Below are 26,990 nucleotides of genomic sequence, written 5' to 3'. Positions count from 1 at the left end.
ATGGCTTAGTGTGGGGAGGAACAGCAGTCCACTGGGAAGTTTAGTGTGGGGAGGAACAGCAGTCCACTGGGAAGTTTAGTGTGGGGAGGAACAGTAGAATGGCTTAGTGTGGGGAGGAACAGCAGTCCACTGGGAAGAAGTTGGTGGAGTTTAGTGTGGGGAGGGAACAGTAGAATGGCTTAGTGTGGGGAGGGAACAGCAGTCCACTGGGAAGAAGTTGGTGTAGTTTAGTGTGGGGGAAGGGAACAGCAGTCCACTGGGAAGAAGTTGGTGCAGTTTAGTGTGGGGGAGGGGAACAGTAGACGCTGTGCTGCAGTACAGAGACTCATTAAGCTCACTACAGAATTGCAACAGGAAGTTTAAGAAACAAATCAGAATGAAAAGAGAAAATAATAACTGAGTGAACTTGAACAGTATGTGGGGGACTTTTGTGTTTGCTTCTTTGTGAGCAAATACAGAATACATCAGGATGTCATATTTAATTTGTTTCTCTCTAAACTCATAGGCTTAAATAATAATAATAATAATAATATATAAAATGTTATTGTAAAATAACTTTGTAAATATCTGAATAGTGAAAGTGATTAGTGATGTAGTAACTGTACAGTTTGCTAATTGTAGCCTGTGACTGGAGTTATTTAGTTTAAACTAACACATCATTTTACAATCTTCTCTTCAGTGTTCAGGCAGCGATGGAAGGAAAGTCAGCACAGGTATGTGCTCTCAGTAAATCCCTCAGTAGTCTTTAGTAACTAATTAAGGAGCAGTTTTCAAATGAAACAACACTGTGATAATAATATAAATAAATTCATATCCTGGAATCATTATAAGACTGAGAGAACAGTTTATTATTAGAACCAGTGAGTGTGTTTGGTGTTAGATGACTGCTCATGGCTGTTAGATCAGCCACATTGACGAAGGCTACTACAGTAGAGAAACTGCTACAGGTTGTGTAGATAATAGAAGGTTTAGAAGGTGAACACTTAGCTTTTCACTCATATGCATTAATAAAATCTAAGTACAGCAGTGACAGAAGTTTCATGTTAGAAAGGCAAGATTTTAATATTATTTGCTTCATTCTGTATCTTTACCATTTCAAGAGTTATTTTTAAACACATTTACAAAAATATGTTAACATTAACGTAATTTATCCTTATTTCATGTTAAGGGAGTTAACTAATAACCCTTATTTATTGTAAAGTGCTACCAAAAGTCTATGTAGACATTTGGAGAGTGTACAAAAAATACAACAACTACACAAGCACAGCTTTTCCCCTTAGTCTGTGGAATACATGTGCTTCACAATATTGCCACTATAAGAGGAGACAGCCACCCTTCTTGTATTGAGGAAGATGGCCCAGAGGAACACCTACATATTTTAGAGGCCAACAGAAACGGAAGACTTTTGAGAGACAGGATTTGTCAAAATCACTTTTTTTTTTTTTTTTGCACTGGTCTGCCAGGCAGTGTATTTCTTTATTTCCTAAAAAACAATAAAAGTCAAATTGAATAAAATGTATTTTTATATTGTCTTTTTTCACTCAATCACACTCACACTCACTTTTAACATGCAACAGATTAATATTCAGACAAGTTCTCACCTTAAGGCCATGCTCCAGTAATTCAATTTCAAGTGCTGCTTTTTTAATGAGGAGTCTTTTCTCTTTCATTTAAAGCTGTAAAAGATCCATCTCCATGTCACTTTTTCTTGTTTGTTTTTGAAGATGGACCTTATACAGCTCCTTTGCTGGCAACTAGGAAGGTGGAAAAAATTGAATGAATGTGATTGTTTGGTCAGACAATAAAATTCAAATATGGACACCTGGACACAAATTCTTACCCTGCTTAGATTGTGTGCTGAGGTTGAAGGACCCTCATTTCTGGGCAAATCCCTGGGTATGTACTGTGAAGGGACAATGACAGTTTGTTACTCTAATGCAAAAAGAGGCCATACATTATAATGGTATGCATCATACCTCAGTGGAACTACCAGCATTGTCCAAAGCAGATGTGGTCTCTTCATTGTCATCATCATCTTTATCCTACAGGAGAAATATTTAAGTATACATTATCTGGCAAAAAAAAATACCTAAAAGCAACTAAAGGTACCTGACAACAAATCATTTACAACTGTGACTGTGTTCTTTCTGGAGGGTCCAATAATACAATACGTCCATCAGTATCTATAAGAACACACAACCCATTTAATTCTCAATATTATCAAAGAAAATAATACATGAAAAGAGTAAAATGTCAGAGTAAGATCACAGTAGCCTATACATCATATGCAGTTAAATAAAATAAGCCTACATAAAAATGTATCTTGTTCAAAAAGCCTTTAAGTGACAGAGATAGTAATTTATTAGGACAAAAAAATGAAAAATCATAGAGGTAAATCTACATTTCACCATTTTTTCACCATCACTTGTTGTGCATGGTGTGTGTGATGAACTGTCCCCTGGAATGCCAGCAACCACTGGTCGCCCTTTATTAAGGGACAGAGCCAGCTCCTCAGATGGGGTGAGGGGAGGTGGTGGTGGACCCCCACCAGTTAGACGGGCTTCAGTCTTCTTTCTATTAGCTACATGACAGAATGAATAGACTAAATCCTGTTATAATAATAGTTCAATAATTGTGTAATTAAATATTACCTTTTTGCAGAATGTTTTTGTGTTTCATTTTGACTTGGCTTAAAGTTCTTGTGGTTCCAGAAGGATTACAGCTTATTAAATAAGAAATATACATTATTTTAAACTAAAGAGATAAATGGCAGGAAAGGTAAATGCTTTCATAGTGATATAACATATTCAAAAGGATGTATAAGTCATACTTTATTATTTTGCATTATAATAAAACTAGAGCAAATATCAAATTTGTAATTTAATACACTCACGCATTTACTCTGTCCGGTATTTTTTGCCAAGTCAACTCTCTTGCTTTAGCGATGCAGCTTTATTGCTTCTTTTTAATATTATTGGCTTATACTCCTCATAAGCGTGCATTAAAACCTTCAACTCCGCCTCTGTGAACTCCGCCTCTGTAAACTCCGCCTCTGTGAATTCCGCCTCTGTAAACTCCGCCTCTGTGAACTCCGCCTCTGTGAACTCCGCCTCTGTGAACTCCGCCTCTGTGAACTCCGCCTCTGTGAACTCCGCCTCTGTGAACTCCGCCTCTGTGAATTCCGCCTCTGTAAACTCCGCCTCTGTGAACTCCGCCTCTGTGAATTCCGCCTCTGTAAACTCCGCCTCTGTAAACTCCGCCTCTGTGAACTCCGCCTCTGTAAACTCCGCCTCTGTGAACTCCGCCTCTGTGAACTCCGCCTCTGTGAATTCCGCCTCTGTAAACTCCGCCTCTGTAAACTCCGCCTCTGTGAATTCCGCCTCTGTAAACTCCGCCTCTGTGAACTCCGCCTCTGTGAATTCCGCCTCTGTAAACTCCGCCTCTGTGAACTCCGCCTCTGTAAACTCCGCCTCTGTGAATTCCGCCTCTGTAAACTCCGCCTCTGTAAACTCCGCCTCTGTGAATTCCGCCTCTGTAAACTCCGCCTCTGTGAACTCCGCCTCTGTGAACTCCGCCTCTGTGAATTCCGCCTCTGTAAACTCCGCCTCTGTAAACTCCGCCTCTGTGAACTCCGCCTCTGTGAACTCCGCCTCTGTGAATTCCGCCTCTGTAAACTCCGCCTCTGTGAACTCCGCCTCTGTAAACTCCGCCTCTGTAAACTCCGCCTCTGTGAACTCCGCCTCTGTGAACTCCGCCTCTGTAAACTCCGCCTCTGTAAACTCCGCCTCTGTGAACTCCGCCTCTGTGAATTCCGCCTCTGTAAACTCCGCCTCTGTGAACTCCGCCTCTGTGAATTCCGCCTCTGTAAACTCCGCCTCTGTGAATTCCGCCTCTGTAAACTCCGCCTCTGTGAATTCCGCCTCTGTAAACTCCGCCTCTGTAAACTCCGCCTCTGTGAACTCCGCCTCTGTGAATTCCGCCTCTGTAAACTCCGCCTCTGTAAACTCCGCCTCTGTAAACTCCGCCTCTGTGAATTCCGCCTCTGTAAACTCCGCCTCTGTGAACTCCGCCTCTGTGAACTCCGCCTCTGTGAATTCCGCCTCTGTAAACTCCGCCTCTGTGAATTCCGCCTCTGTAAACTCCGCCTCTGTGAACTCCGCCTCTGTGAATTCCGCCTCTGTAAACTCCGCCTCTGTGAATTCCGCCTCTGTAAACTCCGCCTCTGTGAATTCCGCCTCTGTAAACTCCGCCTCTGTGAATTCCGCCTCTGTAAACTCCGCCTCTGTGAATTCCGCCTCTGTAAACTCCGCCTCTGTAAACTCCGCCTCTGTGAATTCCGCCTCTGTAAACTCCGCCTCTGTGAACTCCGCCTCTGTGAATTCCGCCTCTGTAAACTCCGCCTCTGTAAACTCCGCCTCTGTAAACTCCGCCTCTGTGAATTCCGCCTCTGTAAACTCCGCCTCTGTGAACTCCGCCTCTGTAAACTCCGCCTCTGTGAACTCCGCCTCTGTGAATTCCGCCTCTGTAAACTCCGCCTCTGTGAACTCCGCCTCTGTGAACTCCGCCTCTGTGAATTCCGCCTCTGTAAACTCCGCCTCTGTAAACTCCGCCTCTGTAAACTCCGCCTCTGTGAACTCCGCCTCTGTAAACTCCGCCTCTGTAAACTCCGCCTCTGTGAATTCCGCCTCTGTAAACTCCGCCTCTGTGAACTCCGCCTCTGTGAACTCCGCCTCTGTAAACTCCGCCTCTGTAAACTCCGCCTCTGTGAATTCCGCCTCTGTAAACTCCGCCTCTGTAAACTCCGCCTCTGTAAACTCCGCCTCTGTGAACTCCGCCTCTGTAAACTCCGCCTCGCGTTTGAATTATTGAAGCCCTGCCTCTTTTGTGACGTCGGCATCACTGATTGGTCAAATTTCTCGGTAAACGCACCAATGAAATGGCGCCCTGGACGCGCTTTGATTTTCATGACAACTTTGTTGTGCTGCAGTTTAACACAAACATTTACTGATCACAGCAATGAAGCGCAAACAAACAGCTGAAATGTTTTTAATTTTTTTAGTGATAAGCGTCAATGTTTTGAACAATCCGCTCTCCAATACAACAAAAAAGATTTTTCATCCAGAAAGAGCGACTTTGTCAGCCCGCTTGAGCACTTCAGGCATTACCGCCTCAATCACTGAGGAAACGCCCCCTCCCAACCAGCTGCACGGAATTGGCGTCAAATTTTCTGGCACTTATAAGGACGCCTGAATCCTCCAGACAGTGCCAGATTGTCTTTAGGCTTGTCCTGATCACTCTCCAGCGTATTCCCTGTTTTGTTTGTTTCTGACCTGTTTATTCTGTTCTCCGGTTTCCGGCTCGGCATCCCCACCCTCCGCGCACATCGGCTCCCTGAATCGGTTTCCCGATTCAGCTCTGCACAGCCTTTCTCCTGTTCTGCTCTTTTTGCATCTGCCTTGGATCCTATAACCTGAACTTTGACACTTTCAGAAGAAAGAAGGAGAAATAATGACAGATAATAAGACGGGTAACAGCTACAGCTGCTTCTCCTGCTGTCAACTTTATTCAACTTTATTGTCATTGTACAGAGAACAAGTACAGAGACAATGAAATATAGTTATCATTTAGTTCCTAAAACCACATTAAATATCAATCTGTCATGCAGGAAATATAAAATGATTTTGTACTGACTGAGTAATGCAGCACTTATAAAATATTTGTACTACAACATTGTGTGTGTTTAAGACTGGTGCAGTTTTGCATGACTCTGTTCTGTTCACTGTTTTAACTAGAAGTTTATAATGATTTCTGTTTAACTTAAAGTTTGTTTTGTATTTTGTAGATAAATTTAACGTTGCCAAGTGCAGAGATAAAAAAGAACAGCGGCCCATCTTTTCCAAGGCCAATCCAAATAGCAGCTCTGCAGAGATCAGCATGCAGCTTGAGATCGCGTGGAACAAACTGAGTGAAGAACAGAAGAAACCCTACTACACTGAATCATGGAGGCTTAAACAGGAACACGAACAGTTGTTTCCTGGTAGGTGAACTTTCTTTATAGACAAATGGCAAAATAACAAAACAAACGCATCAATTCTGACACTTTTATTGTTTTTATGTTGCTTCTTACTCTTTAAATTCTTCTTTTCTATTATGTAGATTGGGTTTATAAACATGCCAGAAGAAGTACCAGTCCATGACCTCGTGCCTGAAGTTAGTGATCAGTTCCCCGGCCTTAGCCACCAAGAACTGCTGTCTCCTAAATACATCTGCTTTGATCCTCCTCTTTTCCCTTCTGTTTTAGAGTCGACTTTCTGCCAGACCAAGTGAGTTAGTAAACTGCATTGGAACAGTTTCAGAAGAATGACATGCAAATGAAGTTTTACTCTGCATCTTAAATAATCACCATAATCGCCACTCATTTACTTTAATATGCAGCTAAAATTGTGCACTTCTGTTTACAGCACCTGCTATGGGTCTGACTGTACAAGCAGTGAGGTTCAGCTCGAGGACGAGGAGGAAATTACTTTGCTCAACAACGACATCTTTTCTATTTTAATTGAGGAATATGGCTTTTTTAACCAGACTGGAGCCCAGAATCATACTGAAGACCCCCACAACAGCACAGAGATCCTGGATTCTGTACCAGTCTTTGACAGCTTTGAGGATCTGTTTAAGCAACTTGAACAGATGGAAAATGATTCAGGAATAGAGGAAGATGGTGAATTTCGAACGTTTCATGTACTTTAGTGTGCATGTTGTTTCATCATCTTAAATCTATAATACATTCTAATTTAAAGTTTTATTTAAAGAAAAAGATTTTGAATTCCAATTATGTCTGTCTCTTCATCACAGAAAGCATTCAATCACTTCATTTTCTTTCCTGAAATCCACTTCAGTAAATTCAGTGATGTTTGATATTTCTTAAAGTAAAGGAATTTGACAGAAACTGAAGTTGAGGTATTTTCTTTAGTGCTTTGTTCATTTTGAGCTCTGTGAACAATATAGCTGACAGTCAATGTGGGGCAGAACCTGATTCACTTAAACATCTGTACTTTATAATTGAGTGCATGGATTGGCACAAGAAAGTGGATGATCTTTCACATTTACATTTACATTTGCGGCATTTAGCAGACGCCCTTATCCAGAGCGACGTACAAAAGTGATTTAAATCTCTAGTAATGAATAAATCTCCACTGGTACGCAAGATTACACACTTAACATAAATATAACCCTTGAATTCTACAAGCTTGGAAGTGCTAATTTAAGTGTTTAAGGGAGAGGTAGGTTTACAGTCATCGCTTGAAGATAATCAAGGACTCTGCTGTACGGACATCAAGGGGAAGTTCATTCCACCACCTCAGTGCCAGAACAGAGAAGAGCCTTGAAGTGTACTTACCTCTCATTCTGAGAGAAGGAGGTACCAGTCGAGCAGTGCTGGAGGATCTCAGACAGCGTGGTGCAGTGCGAGATGTGATGAGGTCACTGAGGTAAGATGGTGCTGGTCCATTTTTGGCCTTGTAGGCAAGCATCAGTGCTTTGAATCTGATACGTGCAGCTACTGGAAGCCAGTGAAGGGAGCGCAGCAGTGGGGTGGTGTGGGAGAACTTGAGCTGATTGAACACAAGTCGCGCAGCTGCATTTTGGATCATTTGCAGTGGACGAATAGCGTTCAGGGGGAGACCTGCCAGCAGAGAGTTGCAGTCGTCAAGTCTTGAAATCAAAAGAGACTGAACAAGCACCTGGGCAGCCTGTATGGACAGAAATGGTTGAATCTTTCAGATGTTATAGAGAAGAAATCGACAAGAACAAGCAACATTAGCGACATGTGGGAAGAAGTTCATTGTCCATAGTTACCCCAAGATTATGAGCAGTGGCTGAAGGGGAGAGCAGAGAGTCATGAAGTGTTATTTGGAGATCTTGTCCTGGAGGTGAATCGCCTGGGATGATCAGCAGTTCTATTTTGCTGGGGTTAAGTTTTAGTTGGTAAGCACTCATCCATGGAGATATGTCTGTCAAGCATGCTGAGATCCGAGCGGAAGCTGTGGTATCTGATAAAAGGAAAGAAAAGATGAGTTGAGTGTCATCTGCATAGCAGTGATAAGAAAACCCATGTCAGGATATGACTTCACCAATGGAGTGGGTATAGAGAGAGAAAAGGAGGGGACAAAGTACCGAGCCTTGTGGGACACCAGCGGTGAGTCTGCACTGGGCAGATTTGAATCCCCTCCATGTTACCAGGTATGAGCGTCCTTCCAGGTAGGAAGCAAACCATTCCCATGCTGTTCCGCAGATACCGAGGCTCATGAGGGTTGACAAAAGTGTCTTGTGGTTGACTCTGTCAAATGCTGCTGAAAGGTCCAGGAAGATAAGAACAGATGACAGCTTGGCTGACTGAGCAGCATGCAGTTTCTCAGAAACAGCCAAAAGGGCTCTGTGGAATGTGCTGCTTTGAATCCAGACTGGTTAGGATCATGGAGGTTGTTCTGTGAGAACATGCACATGTTGTATTTTAACAAACATCTCCTAGAGAGTTGTTCAGATCGACACCAAATTTAGTATGTATTATCTAAACGCCTTTGCGATGTTAAATTGCAAAGATCTAGAGTTTTCGCTGAAGGGTCTGACAAAGTTTGCTGTTTCGCCCTCAAAGAGGAAGTTGCTATAACTCAGACATACGATGTCCAATCTCCTCCAAACTTTACATGATTAACAACACTCCAGATCTGAACAGATCTACATTTCCATAATCGGTTAGTCATAGCACCACCTGCTGGCAACAGGAAGTGTCATTTTACTGTGCAATGAACTATTCCTAGAAATTTAATGACATCAAAATTTTTTTTTGGCCAGTCTTATCTAAAGGCCTTCACGATAGTGAATTGTAAAGATCTCGAGTTTTCGTTAAAGGGCGTGTCCATGGTGCCGTGACAAATTTGTCAATTAAAGATTTCTTGTCATGGGAATAAAAGTTGTAACTCAGGCATAAAAAGCCCGATTTTCCCCAAACCTCACAGAATATTAAATATGTAGTTATAATAATGAATACAAGTGTATAACAGCAGTTCTTGCATAAGTGTGGTAATGAATGTCCTGTTTCATGTGGATTGAAAACATCAAGTAAAGGACAGCTATGGATTTGTTTTACTTGTCATTATAAGATAAATAAAAGTAAAATGTCAGCAGAAAGTGCTGTAAACAATTTGGAATTGCAACCCATACCTGAAGAATTGCGTTGTCTCAATAGTCTAGAACATTTGATTTCATTACATATTCCATTTATGAAAATGTTAGCATTACCAAAAGGCGATCAGAATGGGGTTAATGGCTCTATTACTTGTGTCCCAGCTAATGTTAAAAACACAACAAATGTTTTGCCTAGAACAGAAGGTGAAGGGTCATTAGTATGTGTGAAATTCAAACGCAAATTGACATATTCAGTATGTAACTGATGCTTATGCATGTATTGTTTATATAATTTCCTACATTTCAAAATCTGAAAGGGAAATGGGATTTTTTTTTAAATGAGGCAGTGTGTACTTGCATAAACGTGAAGTTAGTGCACAAGACGCAGTGTATAGGTTGACAAATATGCATTTAAAGGAGTGTTCCAGAAATGTTCAGTTTATTCCCATGGGTAATGATTCAGTTTGTATGAGTTTACCATTGCAAGTTCTACAGAACAAGTTGCAGTCGCAAACTTTAAGAAGTGAAGAGATGTGGAGGGCAAGTTTGGTTGATCGTTACAAGAATAGACCACGTCAGAGTGTTTTTGACGATATGTGCTTAGCCACATTTGCGTCTGAGTATCGTATTACATCTAAAGGTCAGTCTCCCAATGAAATGACATTAGATAATAATCTTGGTTTCATTGTTAAAAGAACACGTACTCAGCCTGCAGTTGTTCGTTATGCACGATTCTCAGCGACTAAGAGTCCTGAAAAGTTTTACCAAAGTACACTGCAATTGTTTTCTCCTTATTGTGCAGATACGGAACTAAAACCAGAGGGATATACTACTTATGAACACTTTTATAAAGAAGGTGACATTTGTTTAGGTAATGGATTAGTAGAATTGGTTCAAAATGTAGTCAATAAAAACAGAGCATTATTTGAAAAGGATGCAGACGTGTTGGATACCGCACACAATACTGTTAATACTGAGGGCATATTAGAAAGTGCATGGTGTTCCCTTTGTCTTGAGCAGCAAGTTGATCATTTAGAATGTAAACAGGTTAGACGTGAGATTGTCCAAGAAGATGATGATAATGAAAGTATTCCAGATTTGACAGATAAAAACGATCAAGTTACACAGTTACACAAAAAAGAAAATTGTTTAAGTTGTGTTGAAGGGTTAAGCATCATTCGTTCCTTAAACAAAACCCAGATGGCTGTTTTTAATAAAATAGGGCAGTGGTGTTTGGGTAAAATTAGAGGAGAAAACACAAAACCATTTCATTTGTTTTTTACTGGTGGTGCAGGAACAGACAAAAGTCATTTAATTGAAGCCATAAAATGAGTCTTCACGACTATTGTCTCAGATTTCTTTGAATCCAGATGATATTTGTGTTGCTTTAGCAGCACCAACAGGCATTGCAGCATACAATTTAAATACTACAACAATTCACAACACATTTAGTATTGACAATAATGTAAAGTTGCCATACACACCGTTGGGTGAGGACAAATTAAATTCTAATCATAGACTAAATATCTATGGTTAATCATAAATTATTTGCATATATACATGGAAGATTACGTGAAATGAAACAGAGTGGAGATTTGTCTGCTTTTGGTGATGTGAGTATAATTGTTGTTGGACTTTTTCCAATTGCCTCCTGTGTAGGGAAAACCAGTGTATGTGGACGTACCTGAAATGAGTTTAAGGAGATATTTTAGTGTTGTTGAACTCACAGAGGTTGTTAGACAAAAGGACAGTCATTTTGCTGAAATGTTAAACAGGTTAAGGCAAAGAAGCAAAACAACTGCACTAAACAAAGATATTTTAATCATATTCTCAAATTGTGACAAGGTTGAGGAAGATAATGGATCTTTACACATTTATGCTACAAATGATCAAGTTCATATGCACAACTTGAAGCAGGTGATAAAAATGTGGCCGGAAATTGAACCGATAGAGGCAGAGGATTATGCACGGAGTAAAAAAACAGCCAAAATAGAATTAATAGCTGGTCATCATGTAAAGGTTCATAACACGTGTTTGCCAGAAAAGTAACTTTTAGGCAGAGATGCACGTGTTATGTTAATTAAAAACATAGATGTTGATGATGGATTAGTTAATGGTGTTTGTGGTGTAGTAAAACATTTGTACAAAAGGTGGTTTTCGCCGTCAGTTTCCTTTAAAACTAGCATGGGCATGCACAGTACATAAAGTTCAGGGTTTAACTGTTGATACTGCTGTCGTTAGTGTAAAGTGTTTGCACCTGGTCAGGCTTATGTAGCTTTGAGCGGGTAAGGAGTTTGTCAGGGTTAATAATTAAAGACTTTAGTGAAAAGGCCATTTTCTGTAATGATCAGATTTGTGAAGCTCTTCAAGAAATGCCATCTTTTATGGCACATGATGAATCATTGGTGACAGTACAAGATAGTTCCTTTTCTGTGTTTATACTGAATGTACAGAGTTTGCGTTGCCATAAAGAGGATTTAAATGTGTCTATTCAACATGTATTGCTGTAACTGAAACATGGCTCCTGAAAATGATATTTTGCTTGGTGTTATTTATAGACCACAAACATACCCTTTGTGTAGTTGTAAAGAAAATCTGGGCAGGTTAATTGATCAGCTGCCTTCAATTTCAAATAACATTGTGCTTGTGGGAGACTTTAATAATGATGCATTAAAGTCTAATTCTGTGTGCTCTTTTACAGCAGATAGGGGTTTTATTCAACATGTTAAGGAACCTACAACAGAAAAAGGAACATTAATTGACCATGTGTACATAAAACGTATGACAAATCTCTCAGTACACACAGATATTGTGCCAGTGTACTTTAGCACACACGAGGGAATTTTCTGCTCATTTAAACTTTCAATTCAAATGGTATCTGATTCTCTGTTGAAGTATTTGACTTGACATGAAAGGTGTACCATTTGATGTAGTAAATACTTATTTGGTGATAGAGACAAGGACCATGGGAAAATATAGAACTTTTATCTTGTAGGATTTCTGTTAAGGCAGTAACAGATTTATACAATGTCATTATCTGTTTAAACACTGGAAATGTACCTATTACAAATCTGTAGCTCAATAATCAGGTAAATTCTTCTACTTGTTAAAATATTATTAGCTTTTTACATACACAATTCTGGTTACTTGGTGATGGAGACAAGGACCATAAGAAAACACATCTAAATTATCTACTGTTATTTAAATTTTATTACATTTACATTAACAAAATAATCATGTACATTCTGCTTCAGGTTTATAAAACCATTAGGATTTAAAATAGTTTCCTACAAAAGGTTTCTTTTTCTTGCATTCCAACAGCATGATCTTGGCATAGTAAACACTTCTGTAACCATTTCGCTTATTCTTGCAATGTGTTCTGCTATAGAACAAAATATTGGATTTTGTAGAGTAACAGAACAGAACAGTTATTGTGAGTACTGTGCATACCTTATTAAAACATGCTGTTGCTAATACAACTTTTTGCTTTCCCTATAATATAAATGAAAACAAAAAGCAAAAATGCACTGGTAATGGTACTCCAGGTCAACCACCTGGATGGGGTTCAAGTCCCTGCAGTGTACTTGCTTGTTATTATTTACATTAATACTAAAATGTGTTATTATAGACTTCACACAAAAGTAAATAAAACACCATATAACTAAGTGTAAAAATGTTGCTAATAAAAAGTTTATTTCAGCAAAGAAAATAACATACCTAGTGTTGTGAGACAGAACATTTGACTGTATTCCTGTAATTCATTCTGTATTTTCTAAGGATGAAGTTGATACAAATTGCATCATACAGACTGTTGGCACAAGGGAATATTTTAGTATATCTTCTTTGTAAAGAAGTATCTTCTCTGCACTGCCTTCCTGTTACAATTTGAGTTTATATTTCAATACAATGGGTCTCATTCGCTAATAATTGCGTACGTGTATTGTATTTATGCTTTGCATTTTTATTTAGGAGGTAATGCTATGCAGGTAGTTGGTTTGAAAGAGGCAGATGTAGAGGACAGGGGGTGGGGGGGGGGTGCAGACGGATGATCAACAATCAAGGATTACAGGACCAACTGTGGCAACCCCTAATGGGAGAAGCCAAAAGAAGAGGAAGAAGAATTGTTCTCAACTAGCTATCTATTAGTATCCAATAGTCCAAAAATTTACCAAAAGTGTCTATTTCAGACACAGTTGGAGTTCTATTAAAGTCTAAAAAACTTTAATTTCAAAGCTCGACGACCTCAGGGCAAGGGTCAAGTTCCAAAGAGACATTCTGGACTGCAACCTTCTCTGCTTCACTGAGACATGGCTGAACCCAGCGGTACTGGACCACACCATCCAGCCGGCCGAGTTTTTCTCGGTTTACCGCATGGACAGAACACTGGAGTCAAGGAAGTCAAGAGGAGGTGGAGTGTGTCTGATGGTGAACAACCACTGGTGTGACAGCGCGAGTATTGTTCCTCTTTTACGCTCCTGCACACCAAACCTGGAACTACTGACCATCAAATGTCGGCCCTTTTATCTACCTTGGGAATTTAGCTCGGTCATAGTCAGTGCCGTTTATATTCCACCTCAAGCGGACACGGACACTGCAGTATGGGACTTACATGAGTCACTAACGCAACACCAAATACAGCATCGGGACGCTGCGCTCATTGTGGTCGGAGATTTCAACAGTGCCAACCTCAAGCGTGCACTCCCGAACTTTCATCAGCACATCACCTGCCCCACCAGGGGTGAAAGAACACTGGATCACTGCTACACAACATTTAAGAACAGCTACAAGGCACAATCACGTCCACCGTTTGGGAAATCGGACCATGCTGCCATCTTCCTCATGCCTGTTTACAAACAAAGGCTGAAACAGTAAGCTCCGGTTCAGAGGGAGGACGCGCGCTGGACTGACCAATCGGTGGCCGCTCTGCAGGACGCTTTGGATGACGCAGACTGGGACATGTTTCGGCGCAGCTCTGATGACGCCAACATGTTTACGGAAGCGGTTGTGGGATTCATCGGGAAACTAACGGATGATACGGTGCAAAAAAACACCATCAGAACGTTTCCCAACCAGAAGCCGTGGGTGGATAAAACCATCCGCGACGCTCTGAGATCCCGCTCCGCTGCCTACAACACGGGGCTCGCCACCGGGGACATGGATGAATACAAGGCTGCGTCTTACAGTGTTCGCAGAGCGGTGAAGGATGCAAAACGGCGCTACGGGAGGAAACTGGAGTCACAGTTCCAACAAGGTGGCTCCAGGAGCCTGTGGCAGGGACTAAGGACAATAACGGACTATAAAACACCATCTTCCAGAATGGTGAATGCGGACGCTTCTCTGGCAGACGAGCTAAACACCTTTTACGCTCGTTTCGAGGCTGCAGCTAACCACGCTAGCGGCGCTAGTGGCACAACCAGCATGCACGCTTAGAGAGCCAGAGAGGTAAACACATTCACCATCTCGGAGCATGACGTGAGGAGGGCATTCAAGAGAGTGAATACCAGGAAGGCAGCAGGACCAGATGGAATCACAGGTCGGGTTCTGAAAGCCTCGCTGACCAGCTAGCACCGGTGTTCACTGAGATATTCAACCTATCTCTGGAACAGTCTGTTGTCCCCTCATGTTTTAAACAGTCCACTATTGTCCCTGTCCCGAAGAAACCCCAGCCCGCCTGCCTAAATGACTATCGCCCTGTAGCTCTGACCTCAGTAGTGATGAAGTGCTTTGAGAGACTGGTCAGAGACTTCATCACTGCCTCACTACCGGACACACTGGACCCACTACAGTTTGCGTGCCGTCAGAACCGTTCGACTGAGGACGCAATTGCACATCTTCTCCACACTACTATCAGCCACCTGGACCAAAAAAACGGGAATCACACAAAGATGTTGTTCGTGGACTACAGTTCAGCGTTCAACACCATAATTCCCTCCACACTCACCTCTAAGTTGGAGGTCCTGGGACTCAGCCTGCCGCTTTGTCAATGGATCTCAAACTTTCTGACGGACAGACCACAAGCTGTACGGGTGGGAAAACACACCTCATCCACCCTCACCCTCAGCACTGGAGCTCCCCAGGGTTGTGTTCTGAGCCCCCTGCTGTACTCACTGTACACATATGACTGTGTGGCCACTTTCAACTCCACAACCATCATCAAGTTTGCTGACGACACCGTTGTGGTGGGCCTGATCTCCAACAACAACGAGACGGCCTACCTACAGGAGGTTAAAAAAACCTGGACAGATGGTGCCAGGAGAACAACCTTCTCCTGAACGTCAGCAAGACTAAGGAGTTGATCGTGGACTTCAGCACAAAGCGGGAGCGGTCATACCAACTGCTAAACATCTGCGGGACTCCAGTGGAAAGAGTGGACAGTTTCCGGTACCTGGGTGTTCACATCACACAGGACCTGTCTTGGTCCTGTCACATCAATACCCTGGTGAAGAAGGCCCGGCAGCGTCTGTACCATCTGAGACGCTTAAGGGACTTTAAACTACCCTCTCAGGTGCTTAAGACTTTTTACACTTGCACCATCGAGAGCGTTCTGACGGGTAGCATCACTTCCTGGTTCGGGAACAGCACCACGCAGGACAGACGAGCCCTCCAGAGGGTGGTGCGTTCAGCTGAACGTACCATCCACACCGAGCTCCCTGACCTGCAGGACATCTACAGCACGCGGTGCAGGACCACAGCCAGGAAAATTGTAAAGGACCTCAGCCATCCCAACAATGGACTCTTTTCTCTGTTGCGTTCGGGGAAACGCTTCCGCTCCCTGAAGGCGAACACAGAGAGAATGAGGAGGAGCTTCTTCCCGCAGGCCATTCGGTGTTTAAACCAGGAAACACCCAGGATCTAAAAACTGTCCCACTCTCCATCATCACCCTTTTTCCCCTGCACAATCACACTTTTCGTGCTACAGCACATTATACACTGGACTTGCACAGCACAGTGCACTTTACTTTTCATATTTTCATTTTCTTTTTCATATTTATTTCATATTCCTTATATTCTTTTTTTTATACCACACCATTCCGCACAAGGACACTTTACACCACACCTTACTGCACACGGACACTTATGGACAATCAAAAACATGCCGAACTTGTTTACTGTTTACTGTTGTTTACTGGTTAATCTGCACACTGCCATAAACATTTTCTGTGTATGTGTATATATATGTATATATACATATATATTTAGATATCTTTATATCTTTATTTATCTGCCTTCTTTTTCTTACTATATTTTTCTTTAAATTTTGTTATTATATTTATATTTTTATTCCCCTTTTTACCCTATTTTATTCCCTCATGCCGGACCGTCGTTAAAAGCATTTCACTGCATGTCGTACCCTGTATGTATGTGTATGTGGCAAATAAAATTTGATTTGATTTGATTTGATTTGATTTGATTTGATTTGACTGAGGACGCAATTGCACATCTTCTCCACACTACTATCAGCCACCTGGACCAAAGAAACGGGAATTACACAAAGATGCTGTTTGTTGACTACAGTTCAGCATTCAACACCATAATTCTCTCCACACTCACCTCTAAGTTGGCGGTCCTGGGACTCAGCCTGCCGCTGTGTCAATGGATCTCAAACTTCCCGACAGACAGACCACAAGCTGTACGGGTGGGAAAACGCACCTCATCCACCCTCACCCTCAGCACTGGAGCTCCTTAGGGTTGTGTTTTGAGCCCCCTGCTGTACTCACTGTACACGTATGACTGTGTGGCCACTTCCAACTCCACCACCATCATCAAGTTTGCTGACGACACCGTTGTGGTGGGCCGGATCTCCAACAACGACGAGACGGCCTACCTACAGGAGGTTAAAAACCTGGAGAGATGGTGCCAGGAGAACAACCTTCTCCTGAACGTCAGGAAGACTAAGGAGTTGATCGTGGACTTCAGCACAAAGCGGGAGCGGTCATACCAACTGCTAATTATCTGCGGGACTCCAGTGGAAAGAGTGGACAGTTTCCGGTACTTGGGGGTTCACATCACAAAGGACCTGTCTTGGTCCTGTCACATCAACACCCTGGTGAAGAAGGCCCGGCAGCGTCTGTACCATCTGAGATGCTTAAGGGACTTTAAACTACCCTCTTAGGTGCTTAAGACTTTTTACACCTGCACCATTGATAGCCTTCTGACGGGTAGCATCACTTCCTGGTTCGGGAACAGCACCATGCAGGACAGGCGAGCCCTCCAGAGGGTGGTGCGTTTAGCTAAACGTACCATCCACACCGAGCTCCCTGACCTGCAGGACATCTACAGCACGCAGTGCAGGACCAGAGCCAGGAAGATTGTGAAGGACCTTAGCCATCCCAACAATGGACTCTTTTCTCTGTTGCGTTCGGGGAAACGCTTCCGCTCCCTGAAAGCGAACACAGAGAGAATGAGGAGAAGCTTCTTCCATGAGCCATTCGGTGTTTAAACCAGGAAACACCCAGGATCTAAAAACTGATCCACTCTCGCCATCATCACCCTTTTTCCCCTGCACAAATCACACTTTTCGTGCTACGGCACATTATACACTGGACTTGCACAGCAAAGTGCACTTTACATTTCATATTTTTTTCCTATTTATTTCATTTTTTCATATTTTTATATTCTTAATTTTATACCACACCATTCCGCACAAGGACACTTTACACCACACCAGACCGCACGGACACTTATGGACAATCAAAACCATGCCTAACTTGTTTACTGTTGTTTACTGTTTAACTGCACACTGCCATAAGCATTTTTGTGTATGTATGTATATATATGTATGTATGTGTGTATATATATATATATATATATATATATATATATATATATATATATATATATATATATATATATATATATAATGATATATCTTTATAGCCTTATTTATCTGCCTTCTTTTGTTGTTATATTTTTCTTTTTAAATTTTGTTATTATATTTATAATTTTTATTCTCCTTTTCACCCCATTTTATTTCCTCATGCCGGACCATCTTTAAAAGCATTTCACTGCATGTCGTACCCTGTATGTATGTGTATGTGACAAATAAAATTTGATTTGATTTGATTTGATTTGACAAAAGCAGCGCTAGCAAACCCAGCTAGCATGAGGCTAATGATGATGTCTCCTACACCATTAGCCGAAATGTCAATTTCTGCTCACTGCAACATTTATGGAAAATCACTCTTTATTTATATTAGTCAAATATATCCACTTTTTACTGCAAGTCTGTGATCTTTATGCTAATGATCAGGAGTAAACACAAAATGAGGAACATCGCTTTTCCCCTCTTCAGTCCGGTACTGATGGTCCTGATCACCTTTCCGCCTGTTTGGGGATTTTATGGGTGATTTGTTTCTCAATAATAATAATTATATTTAATGATAAACTCTGTGTTTTAAAGAGAATAAAATCCATAAAGCTCAGAAACTCACTGTTCCAGGGGTCGTACAGTTCACTTCATACCGGCAGAGGGTCTTAATATAATATAATATAATATAATATAAAATATTTCATATAATAAAAATCAAAAGTGATCTTTCAGAGTTGAATCTCAGTGGAAACGCGACTGATCCGAAGCTGCTGCTTTTCAGCTGATACACACTGTGTGGTCAAAAGTATTTGCACACGTGTCTTTTCCAGACAGATGTGATTCATAAATTCACATGCACTTAAATGCACCATACAGCCAATTAACATGCAAACTGTTGAAACACTTCATAGAAACAGAATGTAGAATCACTGAAAGCATTTTGAAATGAGATTTAAATACCCGCTACAGAGGGAAGCAAGAGCTTTTCTGTAGCTATTATTGCTTTTATGTTCATAGCACAGGACCAAATATCAATTTATTTTATCTTTCCATAATAAGCTGGAATAAATCATAAATGCTGCGGTGCCAATGGAAGATTAAGGAGAAAAAGAGTCTCCAGGGACCATGATGATTTCTTGGTCCATGATGATAATGACTGGCTAATAAGCTGATTTAGATTCCTACAGCTGTGCTCATGAATCTATGTGCTGAATTGGGTCCAGTACTACAGAGGGAAACACACCAGAACCATGCCATCCCCGTCCAAATACAGGTCCTCACCACTCTGGGGTTAATGACAACAGGTTGTTTCTAGTGGGAAATGGCAGACAGGGAAATACTTTATATAAATATTATATATAATCAACTTTTTCACAAAGACCTATAAATATAATATAATTCTATTAAATCTCATGCTAGAGGTCTGGTATCTGCCCCTGAGTGTCATAATGCCTGTCATTTTGGATGTTATTATTAAGGTGGGTAGTTGATACATCAGGTTTCCCTTCACTGTGGCACACTGACCTGCTTCAGCACATGATTCCTTTATCCTGACACATAGCAGTGTAGGGAACAGACTACAGGCAGCTGCAGGACGTGATGACTGGCTTCTTGGTGACTTTAACAACATGGAGAAATTGTAAACATTGTCCTGATGTAGTCTATAATATGACAGGTGACAGAGGCATCACCCCTCAGATGCTCCTCACCTCGTGAAATGCAGATGTGGAGCTCTGGATGTCTCAGGTGGAAGACTTCTATACCACCTGGAAAAAGTGTACAAGATTATCAGGGTGTGTGGTGTTTTGCACAATGTGGCACTGAGGACCAGTTTCCCTCTCCCTCCTGACCTCCCTCCCCCTCAGCATTATGACCCCGAGCCACAGCCCCCTGCCCCACAAGAGGGATATCAACAAGGTGGAAGAATCCATGAAGAGGTCATACAGCGTTTGTAAGGAAGACAAAAATCATGGTTAAAAGAATAAAATCAAGATTTAAAAAGATTAAAAAAAGATTTGACAAGACAGAAATAAAAAATGACCAAAAGACGAGACGATCTACAAGATACAATAGCTTTACACTCAGCTTTATACTATTGACTATAAGTGTAAAACTATCATAAATAGCCTTAAGAGAAACAGAAAGAGGAAAAAGGCATGTTCAGACTCTCTGTTTCTCTGTTTCTCGTTTTCTTTTGAATGTTTTCTTGTCTCAGCTGAGCAACAATTTCCTCCCATCGCTCTCAGACCCTCATATAATGATCTGTTTTATTCTCTGAAGTCTTCTTTTCTTCCTCACAGAGATTCTGGGTATCCTCGAGCCCCCTGTTGGTCTGAAGCTGTAAGTTGTTCCTCTCCTCTATGTCAAGTTTAGTTTTCTCTTTTTCGTCCTCTTGTTTTACTTTAAAATCCAACGTGGGCTCAAACTGAGCAACACATTCCTCCAGTCGCTCTCTGTCTCTGATCAAATGATCTCTCTCCTGCTCTGCACTATTTTTTACTTTCTCACAGTGATTCTGAGTATCCTGGAGCTCCATGATGGTCTGTTCCAAAGTGACCTCAAGCTGATCAACATGTTCCTCCACTTTCTTTTGTTCTCTCGCTCAGCTCTCTCTCTCACATTCTACAGTTTTCTCCAGTTCCTCATGGATTTCCAGGGAAGACTGGAGCTCCATGGTGGTCTGTTCCAAAGTGACCTCAAGCTGAGCAACATGTTCCTCCACTTTCTTTTGTTCTATTGCCCAGCTCTGGCTTCTCTCAGTTATATCCTGTTCCTGCTGCTTTTGCTCAGAAGCCATAGAACATTTATTTTTTTTAATATATAAATACATGAATTCGGTCCTGAAGCAATCCAGAATAGTGACAGGTTAAGTCACATGTGTAATGAGTTTATATTTCAACTTTGAAGAAAATATTAAAAACGAGATTCCTATAAACATTATTCTGAGACTGTGTAGTCCTTTTCTCCCTCTGTCTGTTTGAGGAAAAGCAGCCTGATAAACAAATGTACTGAAGGGTTTTACAAACTATTGTCATCATTATAAAAACCACTTCTTCGCTTATCAATTATCAAATAATAAAAAGAATCTTAGACATCATACAAGTGATTTATTTGAGCACTAAAAATACCAAAAGAATAATAATTGAGTGGAATAATTAAATAACACAATAAGCATAAGACTGGTATTTGAACATTTAGAAAAACAGTAGAAGAATAAAGTAATGAAAATGAAAGTAGTGGCCAGTGCTGCTGCTGATGCCAAACAGAGAAGCAGTTATACTTTGACTGAAATCACAGGGCCACTAAACAAGTCATGCAATTTACAAGTGTTTCTGTCCACAAACCCTGCATTGTCTCCTGTCTGAAGCAGGTACCCTGGTAAGTGGTAAATAACACACATCACATATCATAACCTTGTGCTCCAGAACATCTGATCACATGCACATTATCAACTTGTGCTGTTAATATCATGAACAGCAGCTACGCTAATTCCGCTCCACTGCTTCTCTCTCTCTCCCCATCCTGAGACACCCTGAGGTTTGGCCAGCTCCAGTCACCTCCCACCTCGTGATGATTACAGACCTTTGAAAAAGTAGATCCCGAACTCGCAAACATCCCGAACCACCTAGAGACGTACCAGTGCCATTTGGATCCCGCTACATGTGTGGAGTTTGACATTGGACCTCCTGGAGTGTTTAAAGGCTCTGGCATGGAGAAGCTGATGCTGGATCCGTGATGATCACAAATGCTGAGCTCATAAAACTAGGAGCTACTAACCATAAAGACTGTATAAGACTGCAGAAAGAACATCACTTATAATCTTATACTCCAGTAATCGTGTTAGTTCTCACTCTCCAGTGTTCTGTATTGTTGAAAGATTTATGATCAAACTCTTGATGTCACCCAAATGAGGATGGGTTCCCCTTTTGAGTCTGGTTCCTCTCAAGGTTTCTTCCTCATAACATCTAAGGGAGTTTTTCCTTGCCACAGTCGCCACGGCTGCTCATCAGGGATAAATACACACGATTCACCTTGACTGTTGATTTCTGTAAAGCTGCTTTGAGACAATGTCTGTTGTGAAAAGCGCTAGAGAAATAAACTTGACTTGACTTGATGTAAGTGTCCTCAGGAGGGGATGGAGGAAATTCAGGAAGCACTAAAACAGTAAGTTCCTCACTGAGTTTTCTCTGAACTGCTTCTGTGTCATTTGCATCTGATTCTTTGCACAGGTGATTTCCCGATGTAGTATGAAGGTGTTTACGATGGTGTAGAAGAAGCTCTGGTACCACTTTCTTGTCTTGTGTGAGACTATATAATAGCTGTCTGATATCTACTCCAGTCATGCACCTGACAGGAAATCAAAGTGATTAGAGAAATATATTTGAGTTTCATTATATATGAAATATAATCAAGCTGAATTTACATGACTGAATTATTTGTATAAACCTGTTGTAGTCTAGAACACAGTCTGGAACAGGTACATCCAAGTTTCTCCACTGTCCATTTTAACCTTTCACCTTCCTCTACACAATGCTTCCTTCAGTGCCTCTGTGAATGGTGGAGCACATCTGGACCTTCCTTTTATCCTTCCTACTCTAATTAAATACTGCACACAACCGTGTTCCCTCATCACTGTATACTATGCAATGAGCACATGATGCAATAACAAGTGTTGATGTCCTTGTGACGTCACAGTGCGCCGCTCTCGGCCACGTGCTTAAAAGCCGGAACACCCAGCAGCAGCCCGCAGAATAAACACAACCTATAGAGCAGTACATTTCTCTATTACGCAACCAACCGCGATCCATTACAGGAGAAACACACTAGTGTTACTCTACAAGTGTAAGTTACTCTACAAGTTCATGTTCACGAACCTGATCTTTAGTTTCACTCCATTCATTAATAATCGCGGGTTCATCGCTAGTCACGTGTTAGTCACGTGTTCACACAGAACTTCCGGGAAGCACGCTCTAGATATTGTTATGGGAAAATGAAAATACTTTATTGAAGGATTTGTAATTAAAGCTGTTTTCTATTTCTCCAGATTCAGCAAACTCTCTAGAAGTAAAGACTAGAAAAGACCTACAGAAATGGAGAACACAAGCATAAGCCAGTCGAAGCTTCAGGCCACGAAGACTCTGAAGATGCAGAATACCAAAACTCACAAGTACTTTTTTTTTGCTGTTTAAATTTGACCCCAAAGCTTAGTTGAATTCTCTATTCTGATTGTCTCGAAACATTTATTTGAAAACACATCATTTTGATAGTAACAATGTACACAGAGACCTGCATGATGGAAGAAGTAGCACAGTGGTTAAGATGTTGGAATTATGATCAAAAGTTCATGAGTTTAAATCTCATCTCCACTAAGCTGCCATCAAGGGCCCGCAACTGCTCAGTTGTATGAATGAGATATTCGTCGCTCTAGATAAAAGATTATATATATCTAAAATCCATAATATGATATATATATTTTTAATTGCAGTTTTAATATGTAATATGTCATATAATCATATAATATATAATGTTTTATCTGAATGTTTATTTTCCACAGAAATGTCAGTGTTGAAAAACAGCTTCTGGCACTTCAAGGTGTGTAAAGTTTTGATATTTCTGCCTTCATTGTGTAAGAAAGTACAAGTTGATTATTACTGCATGATTCAGTTCTATTTAATGAGCATATAATGTGATTAGTGTGATCTGAGCACCTTTTCATTTCATTTTGTAAATTATTTTACAGAAGTGAACACCAGACAAAATCTGGAAATCCGAGTCCTGAAGTACACAATCAGTAGCTTCGAGAAAAGCATCTGCTTAATCGAGGTACTTTCTTTTGATTACAGACGCAGACGTCATTGAACTGAAGTCAGAATTGTGACTAAATAAAACTAAATGTTATTTTTGTTTTTGAACCTCAACAGGAAAAACTCTTTAAACAGGGAAATGAGTTGAACAAAGGTAACACTGAAATCTCTCTGAGTTTCTGTAGATGTTGATGTAGAAGGTATTTGCTTTGACTGTAATAAATTGTTTGTCATTGCAGAGAAAAAGTGCTCCTCCACGCAGACTGAGAACGAGCAGGAAGCTGACAAAGGTATTTAGATGTGACATGTTATAAACTATTTTCTAGAGGAGATACAGATTTATACTACAGTGGAACCCGGTTATGTCGAGGGCCTAGGGGACGCCAAAAAGCGTTGAGGTAACCGATGATTGAGATAAACGAAAAACAATATGGCGGCAATATATTAACGTGCTTGAAATTTCTTTATGTACATGATGTGCGTTAATAAATGAGAATGTACATGCACATGTTTTTGGAGGTTTTTACACAACAGCGTTGCATGATATGTTTGATGAAGGCATGCTATAAAATTTGTCCCCTATTGTGCTCGAGATATCAGGGTTCTGCGACATAAAAATAATCGACATAACCGATTAAAAAATGCTTCGAAAAAGCGAGAATTTGGCGGTTCCACTTCAAAAATGTCAACTTAATAGGGTTGGTGAGTTAACCGAGGTCGAGATAAGTGGATTCCACTGTACACATGTGCTAAACCTATTTGTACATTTCCCTCAAATGATCAGATGATCAGATTGAAAGTTATATTCATTATGCAGAAATCAAACACGCAGCTTTGTTTTATTGTTTATTTTATTGTACATGTTTTATTTTATATTCATACAGACCCAAACCCCACAGCAAAGAGAACTGGATCAGACATGTCACCACCCAGGAAAGCTCAAAAGCCTCGACTTGATGCTGCTTCACCTGATCCTACAAACACAACACACACAACACAATCTCTCATCTCCAGTGCATTAGAAACACTACAAAAGTCCTGTTCTGATGTTTTACCTACAGACAGGATTCATGCACTTCTCACAGGAACAAGTGAACTTCCTGTTCTGAGAGATGAAGAGAAACACGTCATTTCTGAGTTTTGTGTAAACGAGGTCAGTTCTTATCTTCTGTTTTATTTAGTGTGCATGTGATTTAAACACTTTATTCTTTAGCTGTGGATTTGAGTTTAAAATGTTTTAAAGTCGATCCATAATTCACTGGTCCTGGCAAATTCTGACTCTAGGTTTTGGTTTATACAATATCTAGTAGTTTTCCTAAACCTGGTCTAGTTGTATATATCAAATAATAATTTTCTTCCGTCTTATTTAGTCCTTAGCAGAGACGTTTCTGTCTGAGATTTTGGAGAAGATCAAGGTGGAGAGAGGGTTTATGGGACATGATCTCCTGCAGTCTCTCTGTAGGGTTTATGTAGGTGTGTGTCAACAGAGAGGAGACTCTCACAAAGCACATGGTCTCGCCTACAGACTCCTTAAAGAAGGTGAGATTATACTGATATTTCATTACTTATCTACTAAAAATGATCTAGACACTTATACAGAGAAGTCAATTGTGTGATCAAACAAATCTATAATGTAATTTAACAACAAACAAAAAAAACGAATCTACACTTGGGAATTTTATCCCACTCTTTTTGCAAAAAAAATTTCCTTCAAATTGTAAGGTGTTTTCCTGTGTACAGCTCGAATTGAGGTCTGGGCTCTGGCTGGAACATTCTAGAACTTTGATTATCCTTTTCTGAAGCCATGTCTTTGTTTAATTTGATGTGTGCTTTGGGGCATTGTCATGTTGAAATTGAAATTCCTCAGCTTTCTTTCAGCGTTTTGACCAGCAGCCCCAAAGCATTATGTTAAACCCACTATGCTTCACTGTCAGTATGGTGTTTTCCCACATGGTTTTGGTTACTGACTGAATCACTGGCTTGCATATTTATATTATTTATGTTGTTATTTCCATCTTATATTTAAAAACCTGCAATTTCATACGAGTGTGTTGACTTTATCTATCCAATGTATTTCTTTTTATACAGTGTATTTACATCCTATTGTTTTGTTGCTTTGCAGACTTTCTTGAAGCCCCCAAAGTGATTATGGTCATGATCACAGCATGGCCGAGTATTTTGTCCCATGAAAGTTCTTTATGCCGATCGATTCACGTAGTGAGCAACCGGAAAGCAAAGGGAAAGATATTTTACTTGCTCAGCAACTATCTGCACTGGGATGAGGTAAGTTGTTGATCTTTAGTGTTCCTCTCAGTGTCAATGTTTATTACTGGCAGGCCAGAACTGTCATCAAGCATCTTTTTTCAACTGGACTTTTCATGTATTTTACTGCCTTCTTAATCTACTTTTGATTTCCAAGTATCAGTGTACTCTAGTGGGACAAATTCTTTGTACATTTATGTTGAACTATGCTGTCAGTTAAACAGTGTTTTATTGCACTGGGTATTAAATAATAATGCATTTTTTTGCCAGGAGCCTCCGGGAAACATCTACAATATGATCACCAGCACCCTGAAGTCTTTTCTGGAAGACAGCAGTCTGAGGTTCCTGAAGAACAGCTGGTATGGTTATGATCTCTGCCCTGCTACCTGGAACTACATCTTCAGCCTGGATCTTCTGTGTGCACAACTGGGCTGGACTTGGACCATTACCAATATTATACGGTACTGAATGCAAAACATCTTCAACATATTTCATTCTCAGCTTTTAAATACTTGAACTTTTGAATCCAAATGATCAGAAATGACGATTTTTTTTCTATAACATCAGCGCTGAGAGGATTTCGGTCGCAAAGTTGATATTTAGGCGCCATTTTATATCTTATCGTTAACACAATAGGATCTCCGAGGGAAAAACTGGGTAATTGTTGATATAGTGATGTTTCTGTGAGGAAATTTCTATTTTGCATTTATAAATGAAGTTTCCAGGATCAGTGTTCAGACAGTCAGAGAGAATTCTGTAACTTTAGCTGTGTGTGTGTGTGTGTGTGTGTGTGTGTGTGTGTGTGTGTGTGTGTGTGTGTGTGTGTGTGTGTGTGTGTGTGTGTGTGTGTGTGTGTGTGTGTGTGTGTGTGTGTGTGTGTGTGTGTGTGTGTGTGTGTGTGTGTGTGTGTGTGTGTGTGTGTGTGTGTGTGT

The 26,990-nt window shown here is 40.7% G+C and overlaps 1 protein-coding gene and 3 long non-coding RNA genes across 4 annotated transcripts in view; 1 reads left to right on the top strand and 3 right to left on the bottom strand.

The window, feature by feature from the left end:
- The window catches only part of LOC124377337 (ribonuclease inhibitor-like), a gene marked incomplete at its 3' end in the record, with an annotated part of 167,823 nt that overhangs the window by 33,893 nt on the left and 106,940 nt on the right, over positions 1-26,990 (bottom strand). The gene's annotated exons all lie outside the window — the stretch shown is intronic.
- The window catches only part of LOC124376891, a 60,508-nt gene that overhangs the window by 27,635 nt on the left and 5,883 nt on the right, over positions 1-26,990 (bottom strand). The window lies entirely within an intron of this gene.
- On the bottom strand, positions 1,713-2,540 carry LOC124376927. Its single transcript, XR_006924012.1, has 4 exons — positions 2,402-2,540; positions 1,977-2,183; positions 1,841-1,903; positions 1,713-1,754 (listed from the first exon to the last, which is right to left on the bottom strand). It is a non-coding gene; the product is annotated as an uncharacterized LOC124376927 (long non-coding RNA).
- On the top strand, positions 23,034-23,816 carry LOC124376901. The gene is made up of 3 exons (XR_006923984.1): positions 23,034-23,159; positions 23,547-23,584; positions 23,733-23,816. It is a non-coding gene; the product is annotated as an uncharacterized LOC124376901 (long non-coding RNA).

This window comes from Silurus meridionalis, chromosome 23 (assembly GCF_014805685.1).
Source record: "Silurus meridionalis isolate SWU-2019-XX chromosome 23, ASM1480568v1, whole genome shotgun sequence".
Taxonomy (NCBI): Eukaryota; Metazoa; Chordata; class Actinopteri; order Siluriformes; family Siluridae; genus Silurus; species Silurus meridionalis.
This window is presented reverse-complemented; position numbering and strand designations above follow the sequence as displayed.